The 15,000-nt window shown below is 38.3% G+C and overlaps 2 long non-coding RNA genes across 2 annotated transcripts in view; one reads left to right on the top strand and one right to left on the bottom strand.

The window, feature by feature from the left end:
• LOC136847737 (uncharacterized) overlaps positions 1-10,379 on the bottom strand; it is a 206,669-nt gene extending 196,290 nt beyond the window's left edge. Inside the window, exon 1 of the long non-coding RNA XR_010855818.1 lies at positions 9,995-10,379. This is a non-coding gene — a long non-coding RNA (uncharacterized lncRNA). The remainder of the gene's footprint in view (positions 1-9,994) is intronic.
• A 1,908-nt stretch (positions 10,380-12,287) lies between these two features.
• The window catches only part of LOC136847736 (uncharacterized), a 48,202-nt gene continuing 45,489 nt past the window's right edge, over positions 12,288-15,000 (top strand). Inside the window, exon 1 of the long non-coding RNA XR_010855817.1 lies at positions 12,288-12,429. This is a non-coding gene — a long non-coding RNA (uncharacterized lncRNA). The remainder of the gene's footprint in view (positions 12,430-15,000) is intronic.

Here is a 15,000-nt window from a genome sequence, read left to right as displayed (position 1 = left end):
TGTAACCAGGTGTTAAATGTGAAGTGGTTGTAGTTAGTGTGCATCGTGCGTTTGACATCAGTATCAATATCATAACAAGTACAAAATGCGCCGAAGTTTCTTCGGAGCAATCGAGTTTTCTGCACAGCCGCTACAGCGTATAATCAAGGCCACCGAAAATAGATCAGTCTTTCGGTGGTCTCGGTATAATATTATATAAGCCGCGGCCCATAGATCTTTAACCACGGCCCGGTGGTGGCATATCCTATATCATTGCCAGAAGCACGATTATGGCTAACTTTAACCTTAAACAAAATAAAAACTAGTGAGGCTAGAGGGCTGCAATTTGATATGTTTGATGATTGGAGGGTGGATGATCAACATAACCACTTGCAGGCCTCTGGCCTCAGTAGTTTTTAAGATCTGCTGGCGGGCAGCAAACGTGCGGACAGAAAAAGGGCGGACGGACAAACAAATCCGGCACAATACCTTTCTTTTACAGAAAACTAAACTGTAACTTAACTCGCCGAATACTTTAATGACCAACGAAAGCGAATGGTTAAATTTCATTGCTCCTAGTTGATTCTCACTAAGTAAATGAATTATAGGGTGTGCATGTGTAATTTTGGTGGCGCTTATTTTGTCTGTATTTTGCACATTATTTTATTAAAAATAACTCTAAAATCAATGTTGCTCTACACATGAAAAATTTATGGACATAAAATCACTTGATAAAGAAAAGCAAAAATACAAAACTTCTGTTAGATCGTAGTCTAAATCAGATATGCAAAAGCCCATCTCAGTTCGTATATAGAAAAATCGTCGTTCTAAAACTATGTGAAAGATCTTAATTAACTGTTGAATATTCAGTTAGGAAGCTAAACACAATAGACTAAAAGTTACATCTGTGCACAAAGAAATTTGACAAAAAAAATCGTTCTTTACAGCTTATACAAAATTGGTCAACTCTGTTGATGGTAGGCCTAAATATGATAAATTTTGGGTATTATAAGACTGATTAAGCAAAATATGAAGACCATATGGAGGTAAACTAATAAAGCTGGAATAGTCCAAGTGTCACAAATTTACTTAATTTTGATGATTTCTTCGTTTAAACAGACGATGCATTAAGATATTCTTTACGATTCAGTCTGTACCTCAGAATACTTCTTGAATAAGCACTCCCCTCTTCAAACAGTCTTAGGTGCTTCCTCAATCAAATTATTCTCTGTATTTCTTGCGTAACAGAGGATTCGGAGGCCTTTATATAACTTATAACACCTCAGAAAGGTGGAAACACCTAAATAAGAAACGATCAGTATCTGAAAAAGGCTTAAGAAATCTAACAGGCAGATAAAACATTTCAAATGCACGACTGCGTCAGCAACTTTAGACCTGTACAAGGACATTCATCACTACAGAGCATCTTTGCTGTACGAATCCTCGAGCAGTGACGTCAGTGAATACTATCCTCACTGTGATGTCTGCTTACTCCCCATAACCAACCGAAGATTACATAATTATAAAGTGTCTCTGGCGTCCTATGACCAGCCAATTAAGATCTTAGTGGAATGTATGGTTTAAAAATAATACAGCTGGTAGGGATAGTGAACAAGCGTTATTCTCCAAATGAAGACTCTGCAAACAAACATGCACAGACAGGCCTCGTTGTGACCCATGTCTCTGCTCACACCCGATTCCTAAGGTATGATGTAATTCTCAGTAATAGCTGTTTAAAATGTAAACATGTCAGGTAAGACCGGTCTGCATACGAAAGTGTTTCCCACAGTGACACTCTCTCTCTCTCTCTCTCTCTCTCTCTCTCTCTCTCTCTCTCTCTCTCTCTCTCTCTCTCTTGTGTTCAAACAACCTTCCTTAATTAGCAATCACGCTAAACTAACTCCCAGTCCGTTGGTAAATTTAATGGGGAAAGTTGTAGCTACACAACGCTGGCCCGAATTCTAATGTTCTTGGCAATCATTCAAAAAGACTGTAATTTGTAATTAATGTCTTGCAAGCGATTTAACATTTTGAAGATAATCGATATTTTCTTTTAATGTTGTTGATGACCATGGTGGTTACCAGGGCAACTTGTATCATATGTTTTATCATGTCAATTTGTTCGTGGTTAATGAGAATGCATATAGTAGTTATGGCTGCAGAATTTCTTTTGATCCAATATATAATAGCTCCAAGACTAGCTTCCCCTTCATTGATTTTTAAGCAACTATGGGACTCTTAAATTCGTTTCTATCCTTGTCATTAGTTGAAAATACAATAGTCATAGCAGACGAAGAAAAAAATATCCTCACCGATGAAAAAGAAAAGAATGAAGAACTATTAATATGAAGATAAAATGAAAGTCAAGTGAAATCTTATAACGAAAAGAAAAGAAGATGAAGAACATGAGAGACCAGAAATATATGCGGGACATGTTCCTGAATGAAGTAACATCTAAATGTTACTTACACGAACATAAAGAATACAGATCTAAAATGAAATTCTTACTATTGGCAAGAACACAAAGAGGACGGAAAACACGAAAGAATGGAAAAATATTTCATAGATGTTCCTGCAGGAACCCTCCGCAGATAATCTTCGTAATAAGAAATACGATTAAGGATAAGTGACTTCCTGTGTAGTTCCCAAAAATAAGGAGATTAAATGCGTCACTTTCCCAGAAGCCTTGAGGTTTGCTAAATCCTATTTTTGTATAGCGAGGAAACGCTGCATTTGCATAATCGCTAAGGAGATAAACAGTTGCAATTGCATCGGATTGTATTATGACAAAAACAAATTTCTCTCTCTCTCTCTCTCTCTCTCTCTCTCTCTCTCTCTCTCTCTCTCGTTTTCCTCTTCGTTCGTATTTTTTCAATTGCAGAGAAGCAAATGTTGTAAGAATAAGGAAAAATGAATGGAAGCAAGATGAAAACTCCAAAGCTCTGCAATTAAGGAAAAGAAATTCGACAAACTGTGTAAATCGAAGATTTGTGATTTCCACATATTAAATATGAGAATAGGATGAAAGGTGGCGTTAATTAGGTCACATGATCTCATCTGAATTTATTTGATTTTATGAAATTTAGGCCGTCAAGCCAAGCACTGGGGTACTCTCCGCCATTCAGTTCTCAAGGCAGTGAAAAGAGGGAGTTGGAGTGGTGGGACAGCAAGATAACGAGATCCACAAAATAAAGAAGATGACGTAAAAGGATTAAAGGTGGAACTGGGAGAAAACCCACCAGCTGCACTGAAAAGTATCAGTTAGAGATGTTGGACAGCCAGTTGGGAGAAAGGAAGTCGAAATGGAGGTAATGTAAAGGCCAAAACTGGCGGTAGCTAGGATCTGAAGTGACGCTACAAACACCGTTAGTAATACCCAAGGTCCTTCAGATATACTCTGAGTATATTTGGTAATGACTAACGTGCACCTGACTGCATTAAACTCCAAGGGGGGGCAAAGCCACCTGAGGAAAGGGTTTTTCTCTTCTTTTTTTCACCATGGGCTCAATTGGCAGTCTACCGATATAGCTTAAGCTCAACGGAAATGCTGCCAGTATAGCTTGAGCTGAACGGAATGATGTAGCTATACGGAAATCTGCCAATGCAGTTTGGACTCCACGGAATAACTGCCAATGCAGCTTGAACTCAACGAAATAACTGCCAATACAGCTTGAGCTCTTCAACGAAATAACTGACACTAGAGCTTGAACTCAACGAAATAACTGCCAATGCACCTTAAACCCAACGAAATAACTGCCAATGCTGCTTGAACTCAACGAAATAACTGCCAATGCAGCTTGAACTCCAAGAACCGCCAATGAAGCTTGAACTCAACGAAATAACTGCCAATGCAGCTTGAACTCAACGAAATAACTGCCAATGCAGCTTGAACTCCAAGAACTGCCAATGAAGCTTGAACTCAACGAAATAACTGCCAATGCAGCTTGAACTCAACGAATAACTCCCAATGCAGCTTGAACTCGACGAAATAAGTGCCAATGCAGCTTGAACTCAACGAAATAACTCCTAATGCAGCTTGAACTCCAATAACTGCCAATGAAGCTTGAACTCAACGAAATAATTGCCAATGCAGCTTGAACTCAACGAAATAACTCCAATGCAGCTTGAACTCCAATAACTGCCAATGAAACTTGAACTCAACGAAATAACTGCCAATGCTGCTTGAACTCAACGAAATAACTCCCAATGCAGCTTGAACTCTAATAACTGTCAATTCAGCTTGAACTCCAATAACTGCCAATGAAGCTTGAACTCAACGAAATAACTGCCAATGCAGCTTGAACTCAACGAAATAACTCCCAATGCAGCTTGAACTCCAATAACTACCAATGAAGCTTGAACTCAACGAAATAACTGCCAACGCAGCTTGAAATCAACTAAATAACTGCCAATGCAGCTTGAACTCCAATAACTGCCAATGAAGCCTGAACTCAACGAAACAACTGCCAATGCAGCTTGAACTCAACGAAATAACTGCCAATGCAGCTTGAATTCAACGAAATAACTGCCAATGAAGCTTGAACTCAACGAAATAACTGCCAATGCAGCTTGAACTCGACGAAATAAGTGCCAATGCAGCTTGAACTCAACGAAATAACTGCCAATGCAGCTTGAACTCAACGAAATAACCGCCAATGCAGCTTGAACTCAACGAAATAACTGCCAATGCAGCTTGAACTCAACGAAATAAGTGCCAATGCAGCTTGAACTCAACGAAATAACTGCCAATGCAGCTTGAACTCAACGAAATAACTGCTAATGCAGCTTGAACTCAACGAAATAACTGCCAATGCAGCTTGAACTCAACGAAATAACTGCCAATGCAGCTTGAACTCGACGAAATAAGCGCCAATGCAGCTTCTTGAACTCAACGAAATAACTCCCAATGCAGCCTGAACTCAACGAAAGGCCGCCAGTTCTTTGCGCTACCACTCCAGCTTGTTCCCGGGTTATTTGTTTCTTAGGTTTTCTAATGAAATGAGTCTCTATATACATAATCATCATCTCCCACCTTTTAACAATCGCTCGTTCAACGGCTTTAATCTAACTCATTAAAATATTACACTAATCAATCATGGATTAATTTAGTGAGTATTTAATCTATTATTTCTTTCCTCCGCTAATTGACAAACGGTAATGCTATCAGAATCCCTCCCCACCCCCCACCACAATCACCAGGTTCGTAAATCTCATGAATAGTTAATAATCAAGAGATTGGAAATCAATGGAGACAGATCTCCACCTATTCTCCGAAATCTACCCATTTAAGATTATCCTCCTTCACACTCTCCATTCTTTCATAGGGATTCAGAATCCCGTGATGCTCAATAGACGCGAGGAAAGGATTCATCAGAGCATTTCAGGACCACCTATTTCCATTCTCAAAGGATTAACGAAAGAGCCCGGACGATGTTCCATCCGCTTTCTAGACTCGTCTGACTTCGTAATTAGCTGTGATCTAGCACTTTAGAGCTTAAGGCTCTAGGACGGTAAAGTTTTCTCGGTTTGCTGATGCTTGTCACACTCAAACATTGTGTTTGAATATCACAAGTGTCTTGGTTTATATTCGCATGAATCAAACCCAGATAGGTCATTAAACTGCAAAGTAAGTTACCACTCGATATAATGCCATTTGATGTGGAACAGAATTACGAGGGATGAAAACACTTTACCCGAAAAAATTTTGTTAAACCAGCAGAATGACAGATATATACAAGCAATTCAAAATACAATAAAAAAAACTAAGGCAACTATGCACGTTAAGCTTTCGGGAATCAGTATCTACATAATGGACAGCTCACTAAACCCAGAGATATTGTTACCCGTACCAATCTCCTTCAAAATTAGCAGTCAAATAGTAGTTTGTCAACAAATTCCCATTCAAAAGAATTACGATCACATTAATTGATTATACACATTCGAAGGCCGCAAACGTTCGCCAAGGATTAGCAATTCACCCCTAAAAATGGGTTCTTCTTCCCAAAAAATCTTGTTTTCATCTCTCCCCAGATTTAATCACCTGGTGTCTGTCGCAATGTCCACCTTTGGTCAATTTTACGTTAAAATCCACACGGAACTCTCCGCCGCGAAATCCCAGTAAACAAACAGACATGCTAAAACAAAAACATAACCTGACTGTTGAAGGCAGTAACTTCGCCATGCTAGTTTTTCCCTCATGCCGGTTCGAACCTAGATAAAGAGGTTGAGCTAACTTTGCTGACTCCTGCAACTATCCTTACCAGTCTGGTGCAAGGGGCAAAAGGTCTTAATGAGGCCTATCTGCTGAAATAATATCTAAAACAAGCTTTACAAAGATAAACTAACTACTATATAATATCTAAAACAAGCTTTACAAAGATAAACTAACTACTGATGCATGTAGTTTCCAGAGCGGAAACATCCTTGAATAAAAACAAAAGATTATGCAAAATACGTCTGAAACGTTTAACCCGAAGGAAAAAAAACTGGAACGTTTTGCTAATTTCCTTGTTTCTGAGCAAAAGGATTTGACACTGAAAACAATTGTAAAGGGAGATGAGTAATTGCTTTCCCCGAAAATTCCTTTTGCCTTTCGTTTTACCTGTTCTGCAGGATAAAAGTCCTCTGCGTAAAAGAAATACTGTAAAACAAATCCGAATTAGACGTATTTTCCTATTTGATCAAACGAAGCATTACAAACAAGGACGAATATAGTGTTACATTTACACGAGTAACGAAATTATGAATGGGTTATTCAAGTTAACGCTTTACAGTTTGTTTATTATACATGGAGCAACCACGAAAACAAAGTTCTCTTTACCTCCAATGTCTTCTTTCAATAAAGTAGAGACACACTGGACCTAGTTAGCAATTTTATGAGTGAAAAACAAAGGACACTTGCTACACATCTAGGATCTCAATTGGACAGGCTTAGTAGAATTTAAAAATAAAAACACACCAGCCATATAGAAGTGAATAATGCATCCAGCATATGGACTTCGTGACCGCCCCCTCCCCTCTCTCTCTCTCTCTCTCTCTCTCTCTCTCTCTCTCTCTCTCTCTCTCTCTCTCTCTCTCTCTCTCTCTCTCTCTCTCTCCTGAAAATAAAGAAATTCTGGAGAGTTCTTTTGATTCATGACCTTGGATCAGGATTCCCCCTCCGTGATCCTGAAGGAGCAAGATGAAAGAAACGGTCTATATGCAAAAGAAGAGGATTAAAAGGCAATTGCAGGAATTACTAGGAAAGCACGAAGCTGCAGAATTCTTTCAACCAATTACTTTTTTTTTTGTCATTTCCAATAGCTTGATGCAATTTCAGTCCCTATTTATGCCTTTTCGTCTTTTTGAAACAATAGGATGGAAATTTACTTAAAGTGCTGTTGTCCAACCGAAAATGAAGAATCTTTCTCTCTCTCTCTCTCTCTTGGTGGAAAAACAAAAAACGAATAAATACGTCCACCATGCGGAAATAAGTGAATCATAAAATTCAAAACCCGATCAAAATCTCCACCCGTTGGGGTATTATTACAGATTACATTTCGGTTCCCTTATTGCATCGTAGGCCCCTGGAATTGGACAAGTGGGTTGCGGTTGCTAGGCGGAGGGTGGGGGTTGGGAGAAGAGCGAGGAGATGGGAGGGGGAAAAAGGGAAGAGACATGGGAGGGAGGTAAAAAAAAAATGGAGAAAAGGCATGTTGCGTGTTGGTTGTGACTGAATTGTGATACTGCTGCATTTCTACATTCATTTTGTTCACTGGAAAAAACAGCATCTCATATATATTGTGTGTATGTTTCATCTTCAAGTGTATGTATTTATTCTTTAAACCCTCATTACACATCTTTGGCCATTTTATTCTAATTTTGCAGACTGTACAAACAATACTCCTCACACTCGAACAATACTTCTTAGACTCGTAATGAATTCAATCATTTTCATCTGTGAATCCCTATAATTTTATTTACCTAAAAATAACTACTTGTCTAACGAAGAAATTGTAACGTTGCGGTATTTACTGCAATTTTCCCACTTCATTTTCCAGTGAAACAACAATTACTCAATACCTCTCTTTTCTTACCCTCAAACACAGTAGCAACTAAGTTATGACAACAAATCTTAATTTCATCATTAGGCCAAATTCCAAAGAAGCTACTAGTTACCTTGAAACAAGTACTTAATAAAATTTCCATCTTCAGATATTGTACCAAAAGAGATATGACACAAATCCCAGATTTATCATAAAAGCAAATTCGAGGAATACTGCTCACCACCCATCTTGTCCCTGGAAACGATCTTCCAATACCACCATCTTGCTACGAACTGCCTACCGAATAATGTAGTATTTCTGACCTCAGCAATGAGCATAAGAGTAAGATTCAAGGGGGTCGCATAATGGTCCTTTTGGGTCCGTAGGGGTCCTAACGTGGTCTCTGAAGCTCCGCGAGCAATCCATTCATTCCCGACCACCAAATGAATTGTGGTCTCTCGGGAGGAACGATATCGTTAGGCTGAATTGCAGGACAGGTACAGACGGAGAGAGAGAGAGAGAGAGAGAGAGAGAGAGAGAGAGAGAGAGAGAGAGAGAGAGAGAGAGAGAGAGAGAGAGAGAGAGTTGGGTACGTGTTTGTATGAGCATGTGTGTATGTATGAATGTATATTTATATACATAAACAGACATAAATATAATATATATATATATATATATATATATATATATATATATATATATATATATATATATATATATATATATATATATATATATAATTATATATATACACACACACACACACATATATATATATATATATATATATATATATATATATATGTATGTATGTATGTATGAATGTATGCACACATAAAATATAATGAAAGACTGACATTTTGTGAATACTGTATTTTCGTCTGATCTCAAGTCAATGGCTTACTGCAGCTTCGTTCTAACATACAAAAATTATGAAAGTATTGATTACCGAAGTTTTATTGTGGAAACGGGGGCAAAAAATACCTCATGAAATGAGAAATGCGTTGGCATTTGACATGACTTTTTTTTTCATATTCAGTACAACTGATTTCTGAAGAGCACCGTTATCTTAGCAATGATGCTTATGTAATGGGCTAAGTAATGAACTTTCCTTGTCATCCTTTCTCCCCTCCTCACAAACGGGAAGAGAGTACCCTGATTATCTCTTCCATTTAAAAATAATTTACAAAAATATGACCACCAGTTCCCCCCCGTGTTTGTGCATTCAAAAATAATCAAATACCGAGCGTGTCATGGTTACACAAAAACAAGCAAACAAACATAAAAAAAAAATTAATAAATAGGAACACTGTAAAGCAAAACACATCATTCATAAATCCACCGCACGGATCCAACTAACTTATCGAAAAATATTATGCTTAGGTTAGGTTACGGTCGGGACGTACTGATTAGATTGATTAGGGCTAGCCTAATTGGAAACCAAGAGTTCAGATGGTACATATCGCCTACCTCTTCCCCCAACTCAGTTTCCCGTAGTAAAATCACATATTTTGGATGTAAATCTTGTTCGAAATCTACCATAACAGCGATTGGTCTTACTACACGGTGAAATAATTCTGTCAACCGAAGATGCGTAGGCTACCATCGGCCTAATATCGGTTTTTGAACGGAAGCTGTCCCAACTCTGATTTTGCTTGTAATGAAACATATTTTCGATGACATTTATACTATAACAGTAATGAGTTTGCAAAATGAAACAATATATGATATAATTTTCCTTATTGGTGGCTAAAATATCTCAAAACACTAAGTTGCGTAGCCTATATTCTGTATTCACTTCATAAAATCGCACATTTTGATGTACCGCTTGTTACAACTCAACTTTTACAAAGCACAACAATGGTAGAGTACTAGCTTTTTTTAAATTCTGCTTTAAATAAGACTCTCCACTCCACTAAATGCATCGACGACTATAAGACCCCGTGATGGGATTAAAACCACGATGGAAGTAGAGTATTCAATTTGCTTACCTTTCACGATGCCACTGGTCTGGCACTTCCGAAAGTGAACCATTGCATGTATCCCACCCGGCTTCAAAATACCGATATGCCTATAAACCTCAATCGGCTTACAAGGATTTACCAGTGACATAGGACCAATGGTTCCTAAAACTATTTGCCGCGGTACGCCTTTATCTGGTGAAAGTGCCATTCGTCATTCTGATCGCCACGAGCAAATTTAAGGACAAAATGTACGTGTCTGTCAAGGTCTTGACAACACATTTCGATATGTGTCGATTCTTCAGTACTTCATTTAATGATTTCATTTATAAACCGCAGATCGGACGTTATTCCGTTAATTTTGTGCACAAAAAAGTGTAAAAGTACCGCCGTACACAAGATCAACAGAGACACTGGCAGAAGTTGCCGAAAGAGGTGAGCTGACCCAAATGCAAGATAAACAAGCTGTACAAGGGGTTATTTTTCGGAAGACTCCAGCCACCTCCCACTTTATAATTTATATTTTTCTTGGGTAAAACACACCAAAGCAAAAAATTTCTTCTCAATACATAACCTTCGCAAATGCTTAATAACAGAGAAAATAATTAATCAAATTACGACTTATTAGGTATGACAATACCTGGCCCCCAGCCCCCTCCATGGCTAATACGGCATAAATGTAACCAGTACACACTCCTTGGTTACGATAGGTTGGTATTTTTAGGTTCTTATAGTGCCCTATCATTTTCTAGCCATTTTTGCATGAAAAACTCAAAATGGGTTTTCATGCAAAAATGGCTAGCTGGCGCCTTTCGAAATGGATGGCTGGAGTCTTCCGAAAAATTACCCATATTAGTTGACCATGTTCGGTGCCTCGTTATTGATGCGTTTGTGTACTGAGATATTCTTCATTGGTTAGCAGCCAGCTAGGTAAATGGCCTGACTTTTAAATATTATGGAATGGTTTCTGCACTGCAGTCAAAACGTGGACAGCATCCCCATCCCTTCAAAGGTTCTCTCTCGGTAAGTAGCCTGCAATCGTCTGTCAGATAGCTCAGACGTCCGAAGTGGCCATTGTTGAATAGGCTACATCGTAATCTCACAAACTGGAAATGGTTACCTGATTGTCTCTTCCACTTAACAATAATTTACAAAAATATGGCCCACCTGTGTTTCTGCATTCAAAAGGAATCAAATAATACGGGTCATGTCACGGTTACATAAAAGCAAGCAAACAAATATCAAAATAAATTAAGAAATAGGAACACTGTAAAGCAAAAGACATCATTCATAATCCCACCGCACGGATCCAATTAACTTATCGAAAAATATTATGCTTAGGTTAAGTTACGGTCAGGACGTACTGATTAGATTGATTAGGGCTAGCCTAATTGGAAGCCGAGTTCAGATGTTACATATCGTCTTGCCTCTTCCCCCAAACTCAGTTTGCCGTTGTAAAATCACATATTTTGGGTGCAATTCTTTTCCGAACTCTACCATAACAGCGACTGGTCTTATTACAAGGTGAAATAATTCTGTCAACCGATGGTGCGTAGACTACTATCGGCCTATTAGCAGTTTTCGAACAGAACCTGTCCCAACTCAGATTTTGCTTGTAATGAAACATATTTTCGATGACTTTCATACTAGAACTGTACTGTTTCTGCGAAAAGAAACAAAATATGATATAACTTTCTTTACTTTTGGCTAAAATATCTCAGAACTCTAAGTTGCGTAGCATATCATCTCTTCCCCAACTCTGTATACGCTTCGTTAAATCGCACATTTTGATGTAGCCTGCTGCTTGCTACACTCAACTTTTCCAAAGCACAACAATGGTAGAATAGTAGTGTTTATTATTCTGCTCTAAATAAGACTTTCCCCTCCCCTCAAATGCAGATTAGGTCTACATGTATCGACGATTGCACGACCCAGTGATGAGATTAAAACCACAATGGAAGTATTCAGTTTACCTACCTTCCACGGTGACACTTCCTAATTAAAACCTGTCGCCCATGCCGCCTCAAAATACCGATATGCCTATAAACCTCTGTGGTTTTACAAGGTTTTACTAGTGGAATAGGTTCCTAAAACTATTTGCCGTGACACGCCATGTCTGGTAAAAGTGCTAGTCGCCTTGAACAAATTCAAGTGCAAAATATACGTTTCAGATAAGCTCATTACGACGCATTTCGATGTACGTCGATTCTTCAGTACTTCATTTAACGTTCTTATTTAGAAACTGCGAAATAGGACGTAATAAAGTTAATTTTTCACACAAAAATGTGTAAAGTAGCGCCGTACACAAGATAAACAGAGACACTCTAGCCGAAGTTGCCGAAAGAGGAGAGCCGACCCAAATCCAATATAAACAAACTGTACATATTAGTTGCCCATGTTCAGTGCCTGAAGTTTTGATGCGTTTTGTGTCGTGGGGTATTCATCACTGGTTAGCAGACAGCAAGGTAAATGCCCTGACTTTTAAATATAATAAATGCAATGGTTTCTGCACTGCAGTTAAAACGTGGACAGCATCTCCATTCCTCCAAGGATTCTCTCGTAAAATAGCGCCCATTTGTCGGATAGCCTAGGCGTCCTAAGAGAGGCCATTGTCGAATGGGCTGCAACGTAGTCTATATAATACTGCGAACTGGCTCCCAGGTTTTGATGATTATAGTAACGTTGATAAGGAGTTATTGTGTGCAATGCTATAGGATCATCAGCCCATACATTAACCACCGTTACGTTTGCCTTTTATAGAGCTTCGAATGAAGCAGGACTTATGGTACTCCGAAGGTGACATTTCTCTGCATAATTTTAAGCGTCCGCCTCAGCCCCAGTAAGTCTTTGCTGAATCACATCCTGTAATGAATGGTGATAGTGACTCCGTAATTTTCTTTGATTTTAGATTTCATTTTAATGGATTTTGTTGTGTTTAAAAAACTGAAATGTACAGGAATCAAGGCCTAAGCTTTTGTGCTATTCGAATGCTCATTTACTTGAATAATTACTGCATATTTCATTCAAATGATTGTTATACATGTATTCTTCAAATGGACAGCTGATGAAGTCAAAATAAAAGAATTAAATCTGATAACACCCACGATATTGTATTAAGAGGATATATAGCAGAATCATTAATGTTGTTGATGTTGTTATGAAATGATTTGATAGTGTGAAAACCAAGGGATTCATAAAAGTAAATAAAATGTCAGAAAATCTTCAAGTGATTTGCAGTTGATAGCATTGTTCTTTGTAGACTTATCCTAGATGTACGAAATTCAGAAATTTAACTTTCTTGCTTGTGAAATCAAATATGAATTTACATACATGGAAATAGTTTAGTACTCACGACCTAGATACAATAGACTGCTTGGGGAAGCAGAAACTGTCTAAACGTTACTAGAATTTTGTCTCGGTTTAAATGTATGCCTTTTCTGTCTGTCTTCCAGTCACTATGTTTTTTTTTTTCATGAAGTTACCAAGATGGACATGGCTACCCAAGCCAGGTCACTGCAGGAAATAATGATAAAGAAGCTTTTTAAAAGTCAGGTTAAAGGAATCTGGTAACCTAGGCCTAGAACGAGGTAGGAATTTTACATTGCAAGTGAAATTTATGAAAACATTTGGTTTATAAATTCGTCACGTAACTTAGTGATATTTCTATCAACGTTTTTGTTTTGCATTTCGTCAGAATAAACGGAAGAAAATTCCAAACCTTTCCAAATAACAGCTATTCTCTCTCTCGTCCGAAACCGTTGCGTCTGCGAAGCAAATTGCCTGCACGAATGACAGCGTCGTGAAATGCATATCTGAAGGCGCCTCGATCGCTCTTTGCCTTTCCTAAGCACCACCTGGGTGCCACTTGGCGCTTCCGACGACCGACTTTGGTTTTGAATTCGATTACCACCGATTTGCATGTTGTCGGGGTTGCGGTGTTGGGGGTGGGGGGAGGTGGTCCATATCGCACGGCCCGCCTCCACATTCACTTGTCAGTAGCGGTTTCCAAATCACGATTGGAGACATACTTATTCTCATGGTCTTTTCTTCTTCCTCTTCTTCGTGTTCTTCATATATGTTGGAGTTTATATTCTCCTGTTATTCGTAAGTCCAGATAACAGGTAGCGAAGAGGGCCTGGGTGGACGGTTAATGTTTACCGGAAAAAAATTAACTGAAACTTGATGATGCACCGATTGTCCACGTCTCTCTCTCTCTCTCTCTCTCTCTCTCTCTCTCTCTCTCTCTCTCTCTCTTCCTTTGCGATAAAGTCGCTGCCTCCATGTCCTTTTCCACCGTGGTTGAGACCCACCAATGTCAAATAACTATGTATACATAATTCACAGCTTGGATCAGTAAAGAAGCAATAATTCTAAAGGAACTAATTCATATAATTCCATCTTCGCCGGGGGTTGACCGAGGAATGCTAATACGTTATCGTATGCACCAGAGAGAAAGAAAATTTAGTAGAAAATTTGTTTTGGCAGTGATGAGTGTCTCGTGTCATGTCCCTTGTCGACAGCAGAAAATGCCCGTAATAACAAAAGGGAAAGATAAGACGGACTGAGAGCTCTTCGCAGATCTTTGAAGCAAACGAAAGAGGAAGGTTAGTTTACTTATTATTATTATTATTATTATTATTATTATTATTATTATTATTATTATTATTATTATTATTATTATTTGCAACTGCGCATATTGTGCAAACCTACCCAGCAAGCTTCCATAGAAAGCGATGCCCATGTTATTAAATTTGGAGAAGAGGCTAACGAGTAGGCCTAAATGATAAAACGTAAATCTATCCAAATGTTAAATAGTACTGTAAGCTAGACAAACTTAGGCCCTTGTACACAGCACCTTTAAGTGGTTGCAAGCCTCTCTTGGCCTTATGAGTATGAAATTCTTAAATGAAGACTAAATCTGGTATTAAAGACAAAAAAGAGAGTAAAATTTGAACCAAACGTGAAGCCAATATAAAGGGTTATTATTATTATTATTATTATTATTATTCAGAACATGAACCCTCTTCGTATGGAAC

The sequence above is a fragment of the Macrobrachium rosenbergii genome, chromosome 17, assembly GCF_040412425.1.
Source record: "Macrobrachium rosenbergii isolate ZJJX-2024 chromosome 17, ASM4041242v1, whole genome shotgun sequence".
Classification (NCBI taxonomy): Eukaryota; Metazoa; Arthropoda; class Malacostraca; order Decapoda; family Palaemonidae; genus Macrobrachium; species Macrobrachium rosenbergii.
The sequence above is the reverse complement of the archived record's forward strand: the minus strand, read 5'-3'. Positions and strand labels throughout refer to the sequence as shown.